The sequence below is a fragment of the Balaenoptera ricei genome, chromosome 5 (assembly GCF_028023285.1).
Source record: "Balaenoptera ricei isolate mBalRic1 chromosome 5, mBalRic1.hap2, whole genome shotgun sequence".
Lineage (NCBI taxonomy): Eukaryota > Metazoa > Chordata > Mammalia > Artiodactyla > Balaenopteridae > Balaenoptera > Balaenoptera ricei.
Window position 1 is genome coordinate 78,018,804 of NC_082643.1, and position 9,028 is coordinate 78,027,831.

General features: G+C 42.3%; 1 pseudogene; it reads right to left on the bottom strand.

Moving 5' to 3' along the window:
- Window positions 1–3,615: 3,615 nt before the first annotated feature.
- Window positions 3,616–4,793, bottom strand: LOC132366540 (protein-tyrosine sulfotransferase 2-like; annotated as a pseudogene).
- Between the last annotated feature and the right edge of the window lie 4,235 nt (window positions 4,794–9,028).

Here is a 9,028-nt window from a genome sequence, read left to right on the forward strand (position 1 = left end):
AGGGACACATACAGACTGAAAGTGAAGGGATGGAAAAAGATATTCTATGCAAATGTAAATCAAAAGAAAGCTGGAGTAGCAATACTTGTATCAGATAAAATAGACTTTAAAATAAAGACTTATCTCCTTACAAGAGATAAGGAGGGACACTACATAATGATCAAAGAATCAATCCAATAAGAAGATATAACAATTATAAATGTTTATGCACCCAACATAGGAGCACCTCAATACATAAGGCAAATGCTAACAACCATGAAAGGAGAAATCGACAGTAACACAATAATAGCAGGGGAATTTTAACTTCCAGTTACACCAATGGACAGATCATCCAAACAGAAAATAAATAAGGAAACACAAGCTTTCAATGACACAATAGACCAGATAGATCTAATTGATATTTATAGAACATTCCACCCGAAAGTGGCAGACTACACTTTCTTCTCAAGTGCACATGGAACATTCTCCAGGATAGATCACATCTTGGGTCACAAATCAAGCCTTGGAAAATTTAAGAAAATTGAAATTGTATCAAGCATCTTTTCTGACTACAACGCTATGAGATTGGAAATCAGTTACAGGAAAAAAACTGTAAAAAGCACAAATACATGGAGCTTAAACAGTGCACTACTAAATAACCAAGAGATGACTGAAGAAATCAAAGAAGAAATCAAAAAATACATAGAAACAAATGACAATGAAAACACAACGACCCAACACCTATGGGATGTAGCAAAAGCAATTCTAAGAGGGAAGTTTACAGCAATTCAATCTCACCTCAAGAAACAAGAAAAACCTCAAATAAACAATCTAACCCTACACTTAAAACAACTAGAGAAAGAAGAACAAAGAAAACACAAAGTCAATAGAAGGAAAGAAATCATAAAGATCAGAGCAGAAATAAATGAAATAGAAACAAAGAAAACAATAGCAAAGATCAATAAAACTAAAAGCTGGTTCTTTGAGAAGATAAACAAAATTATAAACCCTTAGCCAGACTCATCAAGAAAAAAAGGGAGAGGACGCAAATCAATAAAATTAGAAATGAAAAAGGAGAAATCACAACTGACACTGAAATACAAAGGATTATAAGAGACTACTACAAACAACTATATAACAATAAAATGGACAACCACGAAGAAATGGACAAATTCTTGGAAAGGTACAATTTTCCAAGAATGAACCAGGAAGCATTAGAAAATATAAGCAGACTTATCACAGGTAAAAAAATTGAAACCATAATTAAAAATCTTCCAACAAACAAGAGTCCAGGCCCGGATGGCTTCACAGGTGAATTCTATCAAACATTTAGAGAAGAGCTAACACCGATCCTTCTCAAACTCTTCCAAAAAATTGCAGAGGGATAAACACTCCCAAATTCATTCTACAAAGCCACTATCACCCTGATACCAAAACCAGAAAAAGATATCACAAAAAAAGAAAATTATAGACCAATATCACTGATGAACATAGATGCAAAAATCCTGAACATAATACTAGCAAACAGAATCCAACAGCACATTAAAAGGATCATACACCATGATCAAGTGAGATTTATCCCAGGGATGCAAGGATTCTTCAATATACGCAAATCAATCAATGTGATACACCACATTAACAAAGTAAGGAATAAAAACCATATGATCATCTCAATCGATGCAGAAAAAGCTTTTGACAAAATTCAACACCCATTTATGATAAAAACTCTCCATAAAATGGGCATAGAGGGAACCTACCTCAACATAATAAAGGCCATATATGACAAACCCATAGCAAGCATCATACTCAATGGTGAAAAACTGAAAGCGTTTCCACTAGGATCAGGAACAAGACAAGGATGTCCACTCTCGCCACTATTATTCAACATAGTTTTGGAAGTCCTAGCCACGGCAATCAGAGAAGAAATAGAAATAAAAGGAATACAAATTGGAAAAGAAGTAAAACTGTCACTATTTGCTGATGACTAAAGATGCCACCAGAAAACTATTAGTGCCAATCAATGAATTTGGTAAGGTTTCAGGATACAAAATTAATGCACAGAAATCTCTGGCATTCCTATACACCAACAACAAAAAATCAGAAAGAGAAATTAAGGAAACACTCCCATTTACCACTGCAACAAGAAGAATAAAATACCTAGGAATAAACCTGCGTAAGGAGGAAAAAGACTTGTACTCAGAAAACTATAAAACACTGATGAAAGAAATCAAAGATGACATAAACAGATGGAGAAATAAACCATGTTCTTGGATTGGAAGAATCAATATTGTGAAAATGACTATATTGCCCAAAGCAATCTACAGATTCAGTGCAATCCCTATCAAACTACCAATGGCATTCTTCACAGAATTAGAACAAAAAATCTTACAATTCACATGGAAACACAAAAGACCCCGAAAAGCCAAAGCAATCTTGAGGAAGAAAAATGGAATTGGAGGAATCAGGCTCCCCAAGTTCAACCTATACCACAAAGCTACAGTAATCAAGACAGTATGGTACTGGCACAAAAACAGAAATATAGATCAATGGTACAGGATAGAATGCCCAGAGATAAACCCACACATGTATGGGCACCTAATTTACAACAAAGGAGGCAAGAACATACAATGGAGAAAAGACAGCCTCTTCAATAAGTGGTGCTGGGAAAACTCGACAGCTACATGTAAAAGAATGAAATTAGAACACCACCTAACACCATACACAAGAATAAACTCCAAATGGATTAAAGACTTAAATGTAAGACCAGACACTATAAAACTTTTAGAGGAAAACATAGGAAAAACACTCTGACATAAACCACAGCAAGATCTTTTTTTTTTCTTTTTTTTTTCTTTTTTTTAACGTTATTTATTTATTTATGGCTGTGTTGGGTCTTCGTTTCTGTGCAAGGGCTTTCTCTAGTTGCGGCAAGTGGGGGCCACTCTTCATCGTGGTGCGCGGGCCTCTCACTACCGCGGCCTCTCTTGTTGCGGAGCACGGGCCCCAGACGCGCAGGCTCAGTAGTTGTGGCTCACGGGCCCAGTTGCTCCGTGGCATGTGGGATCTTCCCAGACCAGGGCTCGAACCCGTGTCCCCTGCATTGGCAGGCAGATTCTCAACCACTGCGCCACCAGGAAAGCCCTTTCTTTTTTTTTTAAGGTAAGGCACAGACAAATGAGTCCCTGTTCAGTTTATTCAAATAATATATATTATTTTTTCTCTGTGAGTAGAACTGAGGAGGGATCAAAGAAAGCCTCATATATTAAATTCTTAAATAGATTCTTTGAATTCAAAAGTAAGGGTCAACAGGAGAGGCACGGGTGGTGGGCCTTGTTCCAGCAAACAAAGCCACCAAGGCAGTCCTGCAAATTAAGGAGGATGGCAAATCCATTTCTTAAAAAAAAAATTCTCGAGGGGAAAAATATAAAATACCTAAGTTTCAAAAGCTGGACTACCTCCACATTCTTGGTTCTCTACCCCGGACTATCCTAAGATAGAGTGTTTCAAGGTTAAGTTTCCAATGATTCAGCTTTTGCAAACATGTACAAATACATTCCTCGTGAGCAGTTCTGTTTTGGCGGTTAATAGCAAGCAATATGCTTGGATTAGAGGTCCAATTTCCACTCGAATGCAAAGTTTCTTCTCTTCTGGCAACAAAGCCATTTGCAAAGACCTGGAAATCATGAGCTTCCTAGGTGGGAAGAGGTGCTATTCTGGTTCACCTGAAGATAATAGCCTTTCAGCTTGGCTGGTGTTTTATCGTCCCCTTTCAAGACCCAGTGTGTGTTGTTCATGACGATGGAGTCGGGACTGTCGTAGTTGGGTGGGTTTGCATAGGGGTCATAGATGAGCCGAGCCAGCATGGGGGCGATCTGAGCCATGTCCCTCAACACATCCCCAGGGATGTGGCCAGTCCACTTGGAGAGAGCTTCCAGGTTCATGGGCTTGATGACCTGGTCTGTGGATCGCTCGATCTTGGACAGGGAGACGCCGCCGGGCTTGCCGATGAGGTCCTCATGGTGCAGGACAGCGTCGCTCCAGGTGATGCCGAGGAAGTCGAGGATGAGCTTGAGGCAGCGCTGGGGGTGCAGCACCAGCTGCTCGTAGTACACGGGCAGGCACTTGTCCTTGCCCACCTCCATGCACTGGGCGTACATCACCTCAATGGCCTTGTTCCCCTTGGTGAGGCAGTCGCGGTAGCTGCTGAGGTCGAAGCCAGCGATGGTGACCTTGCGGGTGATCATGGAGTGCACCGAGGCCCGGCCGTCCCGCACCATCAGCAGGGACTTGGAGTTGGGGAACAGGCGCAACAGGTAGACGGAGGACTTGAGCGTGAAGGGGTCTTTGTTACAGAGGATGAGGGCCGGCTCTCCATGCTTGGCGATCACCTCCAAGATGAAGGCCGGCATCCAGCACCTCGCCTGTCACACCTGCTTCGTCCAGCCGCAGCTTCTCCCGGCCTGACTTGGAACAGGCCTGGGCATGGCCAGCACGCGGGGGATGATGCGGGTCTCCTCCCCGCAGTGCACCTCGGGGTGGGCGTCCAGCATCACATGCGTGAGCGTGGTGCCACTCCAGGGCTCACTCCCCACGAAGATGAGCGGCATGGCCTTGCCGTAGAGGTACTCCATGTGGTCCGTGCCCCCCATCATGAGGTCCTCCTGCTCTGGCCACATGGCCTGCTGGGGGCCCCCTAGCACCGCCCGTCACTCCAGCACCTGCTGCCCCAGCTGGACCACCAGCACCAGGGCCAGGGCAAAGCCGGCTGCCAGCAGTGCCCTCCGCTCCGACAGGCGCATGCTGGGCCCGGGGCTGGGGGCGCTTCAGCGACAGGTGGGCGGGAGCCCCAGTGGGCTCACATCTCCCCTGGACATTCTCATCCCTGGGATCTAGCCCTTGTGGCTGCTTGCCAAGACTCTCCACTGGCTGAGCCCGCGAGAGACGTCCCGCTGCAGCTCCGCGCGCCCAGCGACTCAGTGCTCGCCAGTCGCCCCGGCCCACAAGATCTTTTTTCGACGCACCTCCTAGAGTAATGGAAATAAAAACAAAAATAAACAAATGGGACTTAATTACACTTAAAAGCTTTTGCACAGCAAAGGAAACCATAAACAAGACAACCTTCAGAATGGGAGAAAATATTTGCAAATGAAACAACAGACAAAGGATTAATCTCCAAAGTATAAAAACAGCTCATGGGGCTCAATATCAAAAAAACAGACAATCCGGTTAAAAAATGGGTGGGAGAACTAAACAGACATTTCACCAAGGAAGACATAGAGATGGCCAAGAGGTACATGAAAATATGCTCAACATCACTAATTATTAGAGAAATGCAAATCAAAACCACAATGAGGTATCACCTCACACCAGTCAGAATGGCCATTATCAAAAAAGCTAGAAACAATAAATGCTGGAAGGGGTGTAGTGAAAAGGGAACCCTCCTACAGTGTTGGTGGGAATGTAAATTGATACAACCACTATGGAAAACAGTATGGAGGTTCCTTAAAAAACTAAAAATAGAACTACCATATGACCCAGCAATCCTGCTACTAGGCATGTACCCTGAGAAAACCATAATTCAAAAAGAGACATGCACCAAAATGTTCATTGCAGCACTATTTACAATAGCCAGGACATGGAACCTACCTAAATGTCCATCGACAGATGAATGGATAAAGAAGATGTGGCACATATATACAATGGAATATTACTCAGCCATAAAAAGAAACAAAATTGAGTTATTTGTAGTGAGGTGGATGGACCTAGAGTCTGTCATACAGAGTGAAGTAAGTCAGAAAAAGAAAAACAAATACCGTATGCTAACACATATATATGAAATCTAAAAAAAAAAAAAAAACAGGTACTGATGAACCTTGTTGCAGGGCAGGAATAAAGAAGTTGACATAGAGAATGGACTTGAGGACATGGGGTGGGAGGGCGAAGCTGGGGCGAAGTGAGAGTAGCATCGATGTATATACACTACCTAATGTAAAATAGTTGGCTTGTGGGAAGCAGCAGCATTAGCACAGGGAGATCGGCTGGGTGCTTTGCGGTGACCTAGAGGGGTGGAATAGGGAGGATAGGAGGGAGGCTTAAGAGGGAGGGGATATGGGGACATGGGTGTGTATATGGCTGATTCGCTTTGTTGTACAACAGATACTAACACGGTATTTTGAACCAATTATACTCCAATAAAGATGTATTAAACAAAAAAAAAGTAAAGTTAAAATAGCCTGACCACTGCAAAAAACATAGATTAATTAATTAATTAATTAATTTAAAAACCTAAGCACCAGGACTTCTCTGGTGGTCCAGTGGCTAAGACTCAGCATTCCCAATGCAGGGGGCCCGGGGTTCAATCCCTGTTCAGGGAACTAGATCCTACACGCCACAACTAAAAGATCCCGCGTGCCGCAACTAAGACGTGGTGAGGCCAAATAAATAAAATAAATAAATAAATATTAAAAAAAACAAAAACAAAAACCTAAGCCCTATTGTTATCAAGATGGGAAAACCACCTCTAACCTTAGGATAGGGCTGAGAGATTACTTGCTTTCAGCTCTGGTTTTACCTTTGTTTTTGGCTCCCAACTATCAGTTATCCATTGCTACATAACAAACAACAATAAAACTTAGTGGCTTCATACAGCAATGTTTTACTATATCTCACACTTCCCTGGGTTGAATGTGGGTTCCCTCTGCTCATTTTGCCTGGGGTCATTGATGAAGCTGCACTCAGCTGGAGGGTCCAAAACGGCCTCATACACATGATTAACAGTCAGTGTCGGCTATTGGCTGATGCACCTCAGTTTTTCTCTACATGGCTAGACCAACTTTTTTACATGGCAGTCTTGGGGCAGCGTTACAAAAGTACAAAGTGGAAAACTGTAAGTTTTCTTAAGACCTGGCCTTGGAAGTCGTATAACACATTTTCACTATATTCTATTGGTTAAACGGCATTATATAATACAGAATTTACCAGTCTTTGTCTCTGGTTGCTGGGAGTGAGGCTCTAAATCCTTGGCACTTCCGAAGTACTAAGGATGCCTTTGCTATTCATGACCCCCCTTGGATACCACCTTAGTTTATGCTATGAGATAAAAAGACTCATGATGGAGCTGGTCACCAGAAAGATCAATTATATGATTAAAAGTTTGGGGCTTTGAGCCAGTGTAATCTCCAGAAAGGGGAGAGGGGCTGGATATTGAGTTTAATCACAAGGCAAATGATTTGGTCAATCATGCCTATGTAATCAAATCCCAGTGAAAACTCTAGATACCAAATCCCAGTTGAGCTTCCTGGTTGGTGAATACATTGATGTGCCAAGAGGGTGATACACCCTGATTCTACAAGGAGAGGGCGTGGAAGCTCTGTATTCAGAATCCTCCCAGACTTTGTCATATGTGTCTCTTCATTTGGCTGGTTCTGACATGTACCCTTCATAACAAACTGTTATTATAAGTATAGTGCTTTCCTGAATTTTATGAGTCATACTAATGAATTACCGAATCTGAGGGGGTTCATGGGAACCCTCCATATTTTTAACTAGTTGGTCGGAAGTGCAGGTGGCTGGAGGAACCCACTTGTGGCTGGCATCTGAAGCCAAGAGCAGTCTTGTTGGAGATCATGATCTTTAACCTGTGGATTCCTACAATAATGCCAACTAATTAGCATCAGAATTGAATTGTATTGCAGCACACCAGTTGGTGTCAGAATACAAGAGCAATCCAGGTGTAAAGGGTGAGGGAATAGACCCTCTCTTGAACAAGAAGCAGCAAAGTTGCACTGCAAAGGGAAGTGCATATTGGGATGAAAGGAATTTATGGCCATTAAACATCAGTTCTTTACTTAAAAGAATGCTTTATTTTATCCAGCACTTCTAGATGTTTTATAGGAAGATTTTTCCAGTTATCAGTTCACAATACTACCAAAGAAAGGGGAACTAAGATCCCACATGCCGCTGGGCAACTAAGCCCTCATGCCACAACTACTGAGCTCCCGTGCCTCAACTACAGAGCCCACGTGCTCTGGAACCTGTGTCACAACTAGAGAAGAGAAAACTGGCACGCCACAACTAGAGAGAAGCCCACGTGCCACAACGCGCACTGCAGCAAAAGATCCCATATGCTGCAGCGAAGACCTGACACAGCTAAATAAATAAATTAAATATATATATATATTACCAAAGAAAGAATCTATCTTGGGACTTCCCTGGTGGTCCAGTGGGTAAGACGCCACGCTCCCAATACAGGGGGCCCAGGTTCGATCCCTGGTCAGGGAACTAGATCCCACATGCACGCTGCAACTAAGAGTTAGCATGATGCAACTAAGGAGCCCAAGTGCCAAAACTAAGGAGCCAGTGAGCCACAACTAAGACTTAGTGCAACCAAATAAATAAAATAAAATAATATTTTTTAAATTATTATATAAAAAAAGAAAGAATCTATCTTTATTAATTACTGTACATGCTCAAGTGTGGTAGTTAGAAGCTAAAAAAGGAAAGGCCGAAAGGAAAAATCCTGCCAGTAGCACAGAAAGATTCATTTAAGAGAAATCTAGAGAATAGAGAAGATGATGGGCTAGTAAGTACTAGTTAAAAGTATGTGATAAGAATGAATTATCTAGGAGGCTGGAATGGAGTATTGACTTTGAGCTAAAAAAAGAAAAAAAGTGTAAAATGAAGAAATATAGCAGAAACAAAAAGAATGTAAAATATTAAAGGGCCATAGAAATTCTCTCTGGAAAGAAAATTCCTGCAAGAAAGGTAAGTCTCTACGCAGGGGAAAAAAATGGTTCAAAATACTGTCTTTTTTGACTACAGAATTAAAAATTCACTGAAGACTGATATTCTTCATACTGTCATGTTTGTACAGTGTTGTTCTTCAATTTAAAGTCACAGTCACGGGACTTCCCTGGTGGTCCAGTGGGTAAGACTAGGCGCTCCCAATGCAGGGGGCCCGGGGTTCAATCCCTGGTCGGGGAACTGGATCCCGCATGCATAGTGCAACTAAGAATCCGCAGGCCGCAACTAAAACATCCTGCATGTCGCA